The sequence below is a fragment of the Camellia sinensis genome, unplaced genomic scaffold (assembly GCF_055761805.1).
Source record: "Camellia sinensis isolate YWXY unplaced genomic scaffold, ASM5576180v1 Unanchor6, whole genome shotgun sequence".
Classification (NCBI taxonomy): Eukaryota; Viridiplantae; Streptophyta; class Magnoliopsida; order Ericales; family Theaceae; genus Camellia; species Camellia sinensis.
The window spans coordinates 17422501-17435000 of NW_028129474.1; positions in this window are offsets into that span (position 1 = coordinate 17422501).

Sequence of the window (12500 nt, forward strand, 5' to 3'; positions counted from 1 at the left end):
TGCTACGGCGTCGCCCAACAAGCCATGCCACGGCCTCGGCCCGCATGACATGCCACGGCCTCGGACCGCATGCCTTGCTACGGCGTCGCCCAACATGCCATGCCACGGCCTCGGCCCGCATGACATGCCACGGCCTCGGCCATCATGCCATGCCACGGCCTCGGCCCGCATGCCTTGCCACGGCGTTGCCCAACATGCCATGCCACGGCCTCGGCCCGCATGCCATGCCATGCCACGGCCACGGCCCGCATGCCATGCCACGGCCACGGCCTCGGCCCGCATGCCTTGCTACGGCGTCGCCCAACATGCCATGCCACGGCCTCGGCCCGCATGCCGTGCCACGGCCTCGGCCCGCATGCCATGCCATGCCACGGCCCGCATGTCTTGCCACGGCGTTGCCAAACATGCCATGCCACGGCCTCGGCCCGCATGCCTTGCGACGGCGTCGCCCAACATGCCATGCCACGGCCACGGCCCGCATGCCATGCCACGGCCTCGGCCCGCATGCCATGCCACGGCCTCGGCCCGCATGCCTTGCTGCGGCGTTGCCCAACATGCCATGCCACGGCCTCGGCCCGCATGCCTTGCCACCGCGTTGCCCAGCATGCCATGCCACCGCGTTGCCCGGCGTGCCATGCCTTAGCCTTGGCCAACATGTCGAGCCACGGCCTCGGCCCGCATGCCATGCCATGCCACAGCCCGCATGTCTTGCCACGGCGTTGCCAAACATGCCATGCCACGGCCTCGGCCCGCATGACGTGCCACGGCCTCGGCCCGCATGCCATGCCACGGCCTCGGCCCGCATGACATGCCACGGCCTCGGCCCGCATGCCTTGCCACGACGCCGCCCAACTTGCCATGCCACGGCCTCGGCCCGCATGCCATGCCACGGCCTCGGCCCGCATGACATGCCACGGCCTCGGACCGCATGCCTTGCTACGGCGTCGCCCAACATGCCATGCCACGGCCTCGGCCCGCATGCCACGGCACGGCCTCGGCCCGCATGCCTTGCTACGGCGTCGCCCAACATGCCATGCCACGGCCTCGGCCCGCATGCCATGCCACGGCCTCGGCCCGCATGACATGCCACGGCCTCGGACCGCATGCCTTGCTACGGCGTCGCCCAACATGCCATGCCACGGCCTCGGCCCGCATGCCACGGCACGGCCTCGGCCCGCATGCCTTGCTACGGCGTCGCCCAACATGCCATGCCACGGCCTCGGCCCGCATGCCATGCCACGGCCTCGGCCCGCATGACATGCCACGGCCTCGGACCGCATGCCTTGCTACGGCGTCGCCCAACATGCCATGCCACGGCCTCGGCCCGCATGCCATGCCACGGCCTCGGCCCGCATGCCATGCCACGGCCTCGGCCCGCATGCCTTGCCACGGCGTCGCCCAACATGCCATGCCACGGCCTCGGCCCGCATGCCTTGCCACCGCGTTGCCCAGCATGCCATGCCACCGCGTTGCCCGGCGTGCCATGCCTTAGCCTTGGCCAACATGTCGAGCCACGGCCTCGGCCCGCATGCCATGCCATGCCACGGCCCGCATGTCTTGCCACGGCGTGGCCAAACATGCCATGCCACGGCCTCGGCCCGCATGACGTGCCACGGCCTCGGCCCGCATGACATGCCACGGCCTCGGCCCGCATGCCTTGCTACGGCGTCGCCCAACATGCCTTGCCACGGCCTCGGCCCGCATGCCATGCCACGGCCTCGGCCCGCATGACATGCCACGGCCTCGGCCAGCATGCCTTGCCACGACGCCGCCCAACTTGCCATGCCACGGCCTCGGCCCGCATGCCATGCCACGGCCTCGGCCCGCATGACATGCCACGGCCTCGGCCCGCATGCCTTGCTACGGCGTCGCCCAACATGCCATGCCACGGCCTCGGCCCGCATGCCATGCCACGGCCTCGGCCCGCATGACATGCCACGGCCTCGGACCGCATGCCTTGCTACGGCGTCGCCCAACATGCCATGCCACGGCCTCGGCCCGCATGCCACGGCACGGCCTCGGCCCGCATGCCTTGCTACGGCGTCGCCCAACATGCCATGCCACGGCCTCGGCCCGCATGCCATGCCACGGCCTCGGCCCGCATGACATGCCACGGCCTCGGACCGCATGCCTTGCTACGGCGTCGCCCAACATGCCATGCCACGGCCTCGGCCCGCACGCCACGGCACGGCCTCGGCCCGCATGCCTTGCTACGGCGTCGCCCAACATGCCATGCCACGGCCTCGGCCCGCATGCCATGCCACGGCCTCGGCCCGCATGACATGCCACGGCCTCGGACCGCATGCCTTGCTACGGCGTCGCCCAACATGCCATGCCACGGCCTCGGCCCGCATGACATGCCACGGCCTCGGACCGCATGCCTTGCTACGGCGTCGCCCAACATGCCATGCCACGGCCTCGGCCCGCATGCCATGCCACGGCCTCGGCCCGCATGACATGCCACGGCCTCGGCCCGCATGCCTTGCTACGGCGTCGCCCAACATGCCTTGCCACGGCCTCGGCCCGCATGCCATGCCACGGCCTCGGCCCGCATGCCTTGCCACGACGTCGCCCAACTTGCCATGCCACGGCCTCGGCCCGCATGCCATGCCACGGCCTCGGCGCGCATGACATGCCACGGCCTCGGCCCGCATGCCATGCTACGGCGTCGCCCAACATGCCATGCCACGGCCTCGGCCCGCATGCCATGCCACGGCCTCGGCCCGCATGCCATGCCACGGCCTCGGCCCGCATGACAGGCCACGGCCTCGGACCGCATGCCTTGCTACGGCGTCGCCCAACATGCCATGCCACGGCCTCGGCCCGCATGCCATGCCACGGCCTCGGCCCGCATGCCACGGCACGGCCTCGGCCCGCATGCCTTGCTACGGCGTCGCCCAACATGCCATGCCACGGCCTCGGCCCGCATGCCATGCCACGGCCTCGGCCCGCATGACATGCCACGGCCTCGGACCGCATGCCTTGCTACGGCGTCGCCCAACATGCCATGCCACAGCCTCGGCCCGCATGCCGTGCCACGGCCTCGGCCTCGGCCCGCATGCCTTGCTACGACGTTGGCCAACATGCCATGCCACGGCCCCGGCCCGCATGCCATGCCACCGCGTTGCCCGGCGTGCCATGCCTTAGCCTTGGCCAACATGTCGTGCCACGGCCTCGGCCCGCATGCCATGCCATGCCACGGCCCTCATGTCTTGCCACGGCGTTGCCAAACATGCCATGCCACGGCCTCGGCCCGCATGCCTTGCTACGGCGTCGCCCAACATGCCATGACATGCCACGGCCTCGGCCCGCATGCCTTGCTACGGCGTCGCCCAACATGCCATGCCACGGCCTCTGCCCGCATGCCATGCCACGGCCTCGGCCCGCATGCCTTGCGACGGCGTCGCCCAACATGCCATGCCACGGCCTCTGCCCGCATGCCATGCCACGGCCTCGGCCCGCGTGACATGCCACGGCCTCGGCCCGCATGCCTTGCCACGACGTCGCCCAACTTGCCATGCCACGGCCTCGGCCCGCATGCCATGCCACGGCCTCGGCTCGCATGACATGCCACGGCCTCGGCCCGCATGCGTTGCTACGGCGTCGCCCAACATGCCATGCCACGGCCTCGGCCCGCATGCCATGCCATGGCCTCGGCCCGCATGACATGCCACGGCCTCGGACCGCATGCCTTGCTACGGCGTCGCCCAACATGCCATGCCACGGCCCCGGCCCGCATGCCTTGCCACCGCGTTGCCCGGCGTGCCATGCCACCGCGTTGCCCGGCGTGCCATGCCTTAGCCTTGGCCAACATGTCGTGCCACGGCCTCGGCCCGCATGCCATGCCATGCCACAGCCCGCATGTCTTGCCACGGCGTTGCCAAACATGCCATGCCACGGCCTCGGCCCGCATGCCTTGCCACGGCCTCGGCCAACATGCCATGCCACGGCCTCGGCCCGCATGCCATGCCACGGCCTCGGCCCGCATGACATGCCACGGCCTCGGCCCGCATGCCTTGCTACGGCGTCGCCCAACATGCCATGCCACGGCCTCGGCCCGCATGCCATGCCACGGCCTCGGCCCGCATGCCCTTCTACGGCGTTGCCCAACATGCCATGCCACGGCCTCGGCCCGCATGCCTTGCCACCGCGTTGCCCAGCATGCCATGCCACCGCGTTGCCCGGCGTGCCATGCCTTAGCCTTGGCCAACATGTCGTGCCACGGCCTCGGCCCGCATGCCATGCCACGGCCTCGGCCCGCATGTCTTGCCACGGCGTTGCCCAACATGCCATGCCACGGCCTCGGCCCCCATGCCTTGCCACCGCGCTGCCCAGCATGCCAATGCACCGCGTTGCCCGGCGTGCCATGCCTTAGCCTTGGCCAACATGCCACGCCACGGCCTCGGCCCGCATGGCTTGCCAGGGCGTTGCCCAACATGCCATGCCACGGCCTCGGCCCGCATGTCTTGCCACGGCGTTGCCCAACATGCCATGCCATGCCACGCCACGGCCTCGGCCCGCATGCCATGCCACGGCCTCGGCCCGCATGCCATGCCATGCCACGGCCTCGGCCCGCATGCCATGCCACGGCCTCGGCCAGCATGCCATGCCAAGGCCTCGGCCCGCATGCCTTGCCACGGCGTTGCCCAGCATGCCATGCCACCGCGTTGCCCAGCGGGCCGTGCCGCGGCCTCGGCCCGCATGCCTTGCGACTGCCTTGGCCAGCGTGCCATGCCTTAGCCTTGGCCTACATGCCATGCCACTGCCTTGGCCAGCATGTCGTGCCACCGCCACGGCCAGCATGCCATGCCGGTCCGTTGCCCAGCATGCCACGGCCGTGGCGGCATGGCAAGCCACGGCCTCGGCCAGCATGCCATGCCACGGCCTCGGCCAGCATGCCATGGCACTGTCTTGGTCAGCATGCCATGCCATGGCACCGCCTTGTCCAGCACGCCGTGCCGCAGCGTTGGCCAGCATGCCTTGGCCGGCATGCCATGCCAATGCCTTGGGCCAACATGGCGTGCCACGGGCTGGGCCATGCCGGTCCGTTGCCCGGCATGCCACGGCCGTGGCGGCATGGCAAGCCACGGCCTCGGCCAGCATGCCATGCCCCGGCCTCGCCCAGCATGCCATGGCACGGTCTTGGTCAGCATGCCATGCCATGGCACCGCCTTGTGCAGCGTTGGCCAGCATGCCTTGGCCGGCATGCCATGCCAATGCCTTGGGCCAACATGGCGTGCCACGGGCTGGGCGAGCACGGCATGCCACGGGCTGGGCGAGCATGCCACGCCACGGCCTTGGCTAGCAGCAAGGCATGCCACGGCCTCGGCGAGCATGCCATGCCATGCCAAGGCCAAGGCCAAAGCCAAGGCCAAGGCAGTGGGCAAGGCCAAGTCCCTGTGCAAGGCATGGCCAAGGCCAAGGCAAAGGCCAAGGCCAAGGCAAAGGCCAAGGCCGCGGGCAAAGGCCAAGGCCAAGGCCAAGGCCATGGCGTGCCACCGCCTCGATCGATCTTTTTGAACATGATTCTTTTATAATCTTACCCAAACCGTGCAACACAATTAAAAATGCACTACAATCAATTTTAAATGTCATTCCCTATTTTTTTGCAATTTTTCTGGAGCTTTTCGAATTTTTAAAGCCCTTATTTGGCATAAAAAAATCAAAATAAAATAAAAAAAATGAAAAAAATAATTTAATAATTTCTATAATTACTAGTGAATCATCCTTTAATTATGGGAATTTTTCCATAATTTTTTGACTATTTTTATTAATTTTTATTATTTTTTAAGTATTAATATCGAAATAAATTAAAATAAAATATTTTCTGTAAAAAAATATTTTTTTTAATTTTTTTTATGGTGTATTAAATTATTTCCTACAACTTTCATGTTGAAAGTTTTGGCAAAAAAACATTACTTTTTAAAAAAACCCCATTATGACTCCTCGAACATGCTTGATGTTTCCTCCTGCCAGATTGAAAAGGGCTTAACAGGCTATTATAAGGGGGGGGGCACCTCCCTTGCCCAGGGCAAGGCAGTGGCAGGTACGCCCCATGTTGGGCGCGGCCTGGGCTGCGGCCTTGGGTTACATGCACTGCGGCTCGACCGCGGCCTGGGCTGCGGCCTGGGGCGGCTCGGCCGCGGCCTTGGGCGGCCTGGACCGCGGCCTTGGGCGGCCTTGCGCGGCCTGGGCGCGGCCTTGGGCGGCCTGGGCGCGGCCTTGCGCGGCCTGGGCGCGGCCTTGGGCGGCCTGGGCGCGGCCTTGCGCGGCCTGGGCGCGGCCTTGGGCAGCATGGCGTGGCATGCGCGCGGGCGTGGGCGGCCTGGCATGCGCGCGGCATGGGCAGCACGGCATGGCATGCGCACGGCCTGGGCGGCCTGGCATGCAGCCGGCCTGGCATGCCCGCGGCGTGGGCAGCACGGCATGGCATGCGCACGGCCTGGGCGGCCTGGCATGCAGCCGGCCTGGCATGCCCGCGGCGTGGGCAGCACGGCATGGCATGCGCACGGCCTGGGCGGCCTGGCATGCAGCCGGCCTGGGCAGCACGGCATGGCATGCGCACGGCCTGGGCGGCCTGGCATGCCCGCGGCGTGGGCAGCGTGGCCTGTGCGAATACCGCGCGCGTGGTCTTTTGACCACGGTGCGCGTGTTGCGCGCATGGTCGCGCACGCCTTTGCACGCCTTCGCACGCAACGCACGTCTAGTGATAAGAACCGCAGCCAAGGCAGCCCAGCCCCAAGGCCAAGGCCAGCAGCATGGCATGCCACGGCGAAGGCAGCCCAGCCAAAGCCAGCAGCATGCCATGCCAAGGCCAGCAGCATGCCATGCCACGGCCAAGGCAGGCCAGCCAAAGCCAGCAGCATGCCATGCCAAGGCCAAGGCCAGCAGCATGCCATGCCACGGCCAAGGCAGCCCAGCCAAAGCCAGCAGCATGCCAAGCCAAGGCCAAGGCCAGCAGCATGCCATGCCACGGCCAAGGCAGCCCAGCCAAAGCCAGCAGCATGCCATGCCAAGGCCTAGGCCAGCAGCATGCCATGCCACGGCCAAGGCAGGCAAGCCAAAGCCAGCAGCATGCCATGCCAAGGCCAAGGCCAGCAGCATGCCATGCCACGGCCAAGGCAGCCCAGCCAAAGCCAGCAGCATGCCATGCCAAGGCCTAGGCCAGCAGCATGCCATGCCACGGCCAAGGCAGGCCAGCCAAAGCCAGCAGCATGCCATGCCAAGGCCTAGGCCAGCAGCATGCCATGCCACGGCCAAGGCAGGCCAGCCAAAGCCAGCAGCATGCCATGCCAAGGCCAAGGCCAGCAGCATGCCATGCCACGGCCAAGGCAGCCCAGCCAAAGCCAGCAGCATGCCATGCCAAGGCCTAGGCCAGCAGCATGCCATGCCACGGCCAAGGCAGGCAAGCCAAAGCCAGCAGCATGCCATGCCAAGGCCAAGGCCAGCAGCATGCCATGCCACGGCCAAGGCAGCCCAGCCAAAGCCAGCAGCATGCCATGCCAAGGCCTAGGCCAGCAGCATGCCATGCCACGGCCAAGGCAGGCCAGCCAAAGCCAGCAGCATGCCATGCCAAGGCCAAGGCCAGCAGCATGCCATGCCACGGCCAAGGCAGCCCAGCCAAAGCCAGCAGCATGCCATGCCAAGGCCTAGGCCAGCAGCATGCCATGCCACGGCCAAGGCAGGCAAGCCAAAGCCAGCAGCATGCCATGCCAAGGCCAAGGCCAGCAGCATGCCATGCCACGGCCAAGGCAGCCCAGCCAAAGCCAGCAGCATGCCATGCCAAGGCCTAGGCCAGCAGCATGCCATGCCACGGCCAAGGCAGGCAAGCCAAAGCCAGCAGCATGCCATGCCAAGGCCAAGGCCAGCAGCATGCCATGCCACGGCCAAGGCAGCCCAGCCAAAGCCAGCAGCATGCCATGCCAAGGCCTAGGCCAGCAGCATGCCATGCCACGGCCAAGGCAGGCCAGCCAAAGCCAGCAGCATGCCATGCCAAGGCCAAGGCCAGCAGCATGCCATGCCACGGCCAAGGCAGCCCAGCCAAAGCCAGCAGCATGCCATGCCAAGGCCTAGGCCAGCAGCATGCCATGCCACGGCCAAGGCAGGCAAGCCAAAGCCAGCAGCATGCCATGCCAAGGCCATGGCCAGCAGCATGCCATGCCACGGCCAAGGCAGCCCAGCCAAAGCCAGCAGCATGCCATGCCAAGGCCAAGGCCAGCAGCATGCCATGCCACGGCCAAGGCAGCCCAGCCAAAGCCAGCAGCATGCCATGCCAAGGCCTAGGCCAGCAGCATGCCATGCCACGGCCAAGGCAGGCCAGCCAAAGCCAGCAGCATGCCATGCCAAGGCCAAGGCCAGCAGCATGCCATGCCACGGCCAAGGCAGCCCACCCAAAGCCAGCAGCATGCCATGCCAAGGCCTAGGCCAGCAGCATGCCATGCCACGGCCAAGGCAGGCCAGCCAAAGCCAGCAGCATGCCATGCCAAGGCCTAGGCCACCAGCATGCCATGCCACGGCCAAGGCAGCCCAGCCAAAGCCAGCAGCATGCCATGCCAAGGCCAAGGCCAGCAGCATGCCATGCCACGGCCAAGGCAGCCCAGCCAAAGCCAGCAGCATGCCAAGCCAAGGCCAAGGCCAGCAGCATGCCATGCCACGGCCAAGGCAGCCCAGCCAAAGCCAGCAGCATGCCATGCCAAGGCCTAGGCCAGCAGCATGCCATGCCACGGCCAAGGCAGGCAAGCCAAAGCCAGCAGCATGCCATGCCAAGACCAAGGCCAGCAGCATGCCATGCCACGGCCAAGGCAGCCCAGCCAAAGCCAGCAGCATGCCATGCCAAGGCCTAGGCCAGCAGCATGCCATGCCACGGCCAAGGCAGGCCAGCCAAAGCCAGCAGCATGCCATGCCAAGGCCAAGGCCAGCAGCATGCCATGCCACGGCCAAGGCAGCCCAGCCAAAGCCAGCAGCATGCCATGCCAAGGCCTAGGCCAGCAGCATGCCATGCCACGGCCAAGGCAGGCAAGCCAAAGCCAGCAGCATGCCATGCCAAGGCCATGGCCAGCAGCATGCCATGCCACGGCCAAGGCAGCCCAGCCAAAGCCAGCAGCATGCCATGCCAAGGCCAAGGCCAGCACCATGCCATGCCACGGCCAAGGCAGCCCAGCCAAAGCCAGCAGCATGCCATGCCAAGGCCTAGGCCAGCAGCATGCCATGCCACGGCCAAGGCAGGCCAGCCAAAGCCAGCAGCATGCCATGCCAAGGCCAAGGCCAGCAGCATGCCATGCCACGGCCAAGGCAGCCCACCCAAAGCCAGCAGCATGCCATGCCAAGGCCTAGGCCAGCAGCATGCCATGCCACGGCCAAGGCAGGCCAGCCAAAGCCAGCAGCATGCCATGCCAAGGCCTAGGCCACCAGCATGCCATGCCACGGCCAAGGCAGCCCAGCCAAAGCCAGCAGCATGCCATGCCAAGGCCAAGGCCAGCAGCATGCCATGCCACGGCCAAGGCAGCCCAGCCAAAGCCAGCAGCATGCCATGCCAAGGCCTAGGCCAGCAGCATGCCATGCCACGGCCAAGGCAGGCAAGCCAAAGCCAGCAGCATGCCATGCCAAGGCCATGGCCAGCAGCATGCCATGCCACGGCCAAGGCAGCCCAGCCAAAGCCAGCAGCATGCCATGCCAAGGCCAAGGCCAGCAGCATGCCATGCCACGGCCAAGGCAGCCCAGCCAAAGCCAGCAGCATGCCATGCCAAGGCCTAGGCCAGCAGCATGCCATGCCACGGCCAAGGCAGGCCAGCCAAAGCCAGCAGCATGCCCTGCCAAGGCCAAGGCCAGCAGCATGCCATGCCACGGCCAAGGCAGCCCACCCAAAGCCAGCAGCATGCCATGCCAAGGCCTAGGCCAGCAGCATGCCATGCCACGGCCAAGGCAGGCCAGCCAAAGCCAGCAGCATGCCATGCCAAGGCCTAGGCCACCAGCATGCCATGCCACGGCCAAGGCAGCCCAGCCAAAGCCAGCAGCATGCCATGCCACGGCCAAGGCAGCCCAGCCAAAGCCAGCAGCATGCCATGCCAAGGCCTAGGCCAGCAGCATGCCATGCCACGGCCAAGGCAGGCAAGCCAAAGCCAGCAGCATGCCATGCCAAGGCCATGGCCAGCAGCATGCCATGCCACGGCCAAGGCAGCCCAGCCAAAGCCAGCAGCATGCCATGCCAAGGCCAAGGCCAGCAGCATGCCATGCCACGGCCAAGGCAGCCCAGCCAAAGCCAGCAGCATGCCATGCCAAGGCCTAGGCCAGCAGCATGCCATGCCACGGCCAAGGCAGGCCAGCCAAAGCCAGCAGCATGCCATGCCAAGGCCAAGGCCAGCAGCATGCCATGCCACGGCCAAGGCAGCCCAACCAAAGCCAGCAGCATGCCATGCCAAGGCCTAGGCCAGCAGCATGCCATGCCACGGCCAAGGCAGGCCAGCCAAAGCCAGCAGCATGCCATGCCAAGGCCTAGGCCACCAGCATGCCATGCCACGGCCAAGGCAGCCCAGCCAAAGCCAGCAGCATGCCATGCCAAGGCCAAGGCCAGCAGCATGCCATGCCACGGCCAAGGCAGGCCAGCCAAAGCCAGCAGCATGCCATGCCAAGGCCTAGGCCAGCAGCATGCCATGCCACGGCCAAGGCAGGCAAGCCAAAGCCAGCAGCATGCCATGCCAAGGCCAAGGCCAGCAGCATGCCATGCCACGGCCAAGGCAGCCCAGCCAAAGCCAGCAGCATGCCATGCCAAGGCCAAGGCCAGCAGCATGCCATGCCACGGCCAAGGCAGCCCAGCCAAAGCCAGCAGCATGCCATGCCAAGGCCTAGGCCAGCAGCATGCCATGCCACGGCCAAGGCAGCCCAGCCAAAGCCAGCAGCATGCCATGCCAAGGCCTAGGCCAGCAGCATGCCATGCCACGGCCAAGGCAGCCCAGCCAAAGCCAGCAGCATGCCATGCCACGGCCAAGGCAGCCCAGCCAAAGCCAGCAGCATGCCATGCCAAGGCCAAGGCCAAGGCCAGCAGCATGCCATGCCACGGCCAAGGCCAAGGCCAAGGCAGCCCATCCGAAGCCAGCAACATTCCATGGCAAGGCCAACGCAGCCCAGCCAAAGCCGGCGGCATGCCATGCCAAGGCCAAGGCCAGCCGCATGTCTTGCCACGGCCTTGTCCCGCAGCGTGGCGTGCCTTGGCCTTGGGCTAGAACATCGCATGCCACGCCCTTGGCAAGCAATCCTGTCCCTCGTGTAATTGCCATTTGGTTTGGCTTTGACTTACGTATATGTTGCCCTGCGAAATGCTTGTCCCTCGGGTAATAGCCGGTTTGGTTGCCTTTGACTTGCGAACACGTTGCTAGTGCTTTCCCCAGTGGAAGCTTGTTGGGAAAAGTATGTCCCTCGGAAGTTGCCTGTTGCGTTTGTTATTTGCATTCGAGCTATCCGATGCTTGCTGGGTTTCTCTAAGAGTTTTTGCACGTTCGTCGGGCTTTTTAATTATTTATTTACTCATAAAAATTATAATAAAATAAATTAAAAATAAAAAAATAATTAAAAAAATTACTATAATTACTAGTGCCTCATCTTATAATTGTTGGAATTTTTCTAGAATTTTTTGAGTATTTTTAGTAATTTTTATTATTTTTTAAGTATTAAAATTGAAATAAATTAAAATAAAATATTCCGGTGGCCAAATATTTTTTTATAATTTTTTTTATGGTGTATTAAATTATTTCATACAACTTTCATGTTGAAAGTTTTGGCAAAAAACCATTACTTTTTAAAAAAACCCCATTATGACTCCTCGAACATGCTTGATGTTTCCTCCTGCCAGATTGAAAAGGGCTTAACAGGCTATTATAAGGGGGGGGCACCTCCCTTAAGGCTGGCCAGCATGGCCAGGCCACAGGCCACGCCTATGCCTAGGCGGGCGCTTGGCACATGCCATCGCTTGGCTTGTGGCATTGGCTTGTGGCATCGAAACTACATAGCCAAGCACGGGATGCGTCGAGTGGCGGCCCGCGGCGGTGGCGGTGGCACGTTGGCCTAGGGCAGCATGCCATGCCACAGCCTTGGCCAGCAACATGGCATGCCAAAGCCTTGGCCAGCAGCATGCCATGCCCTGGCCTTGGCAAGCATGTCATGCCACGGCCTTGGCCAGCAGCATGCCATGCCACGACCTTGGCCAGCAGCATGCCATGCCCCGGCCTTGGCCAGCATGTCATGCCACGGCCTTGGCCAGCAGCATGCCATGCCACAGCCTTGGCCAGCAGCATGCCATGCCACAGCCTTGGCCAGCAACATGGCATGCCAAAGCCTTGGCCAGCAGCACGCCATGCCCCGGCCTTGGCAACCTTGCCAAGCCACGGCCATGGCCAGCAGCGTGCTATGCCCCGGCCTTGGCCAGCAGCGTGCCATGCCACGACCTTGGCCAGCAGCTTGCCATGCCCCGGCCTTGGCCAGCATGTCATGCCACGGCCTTGGCCAGC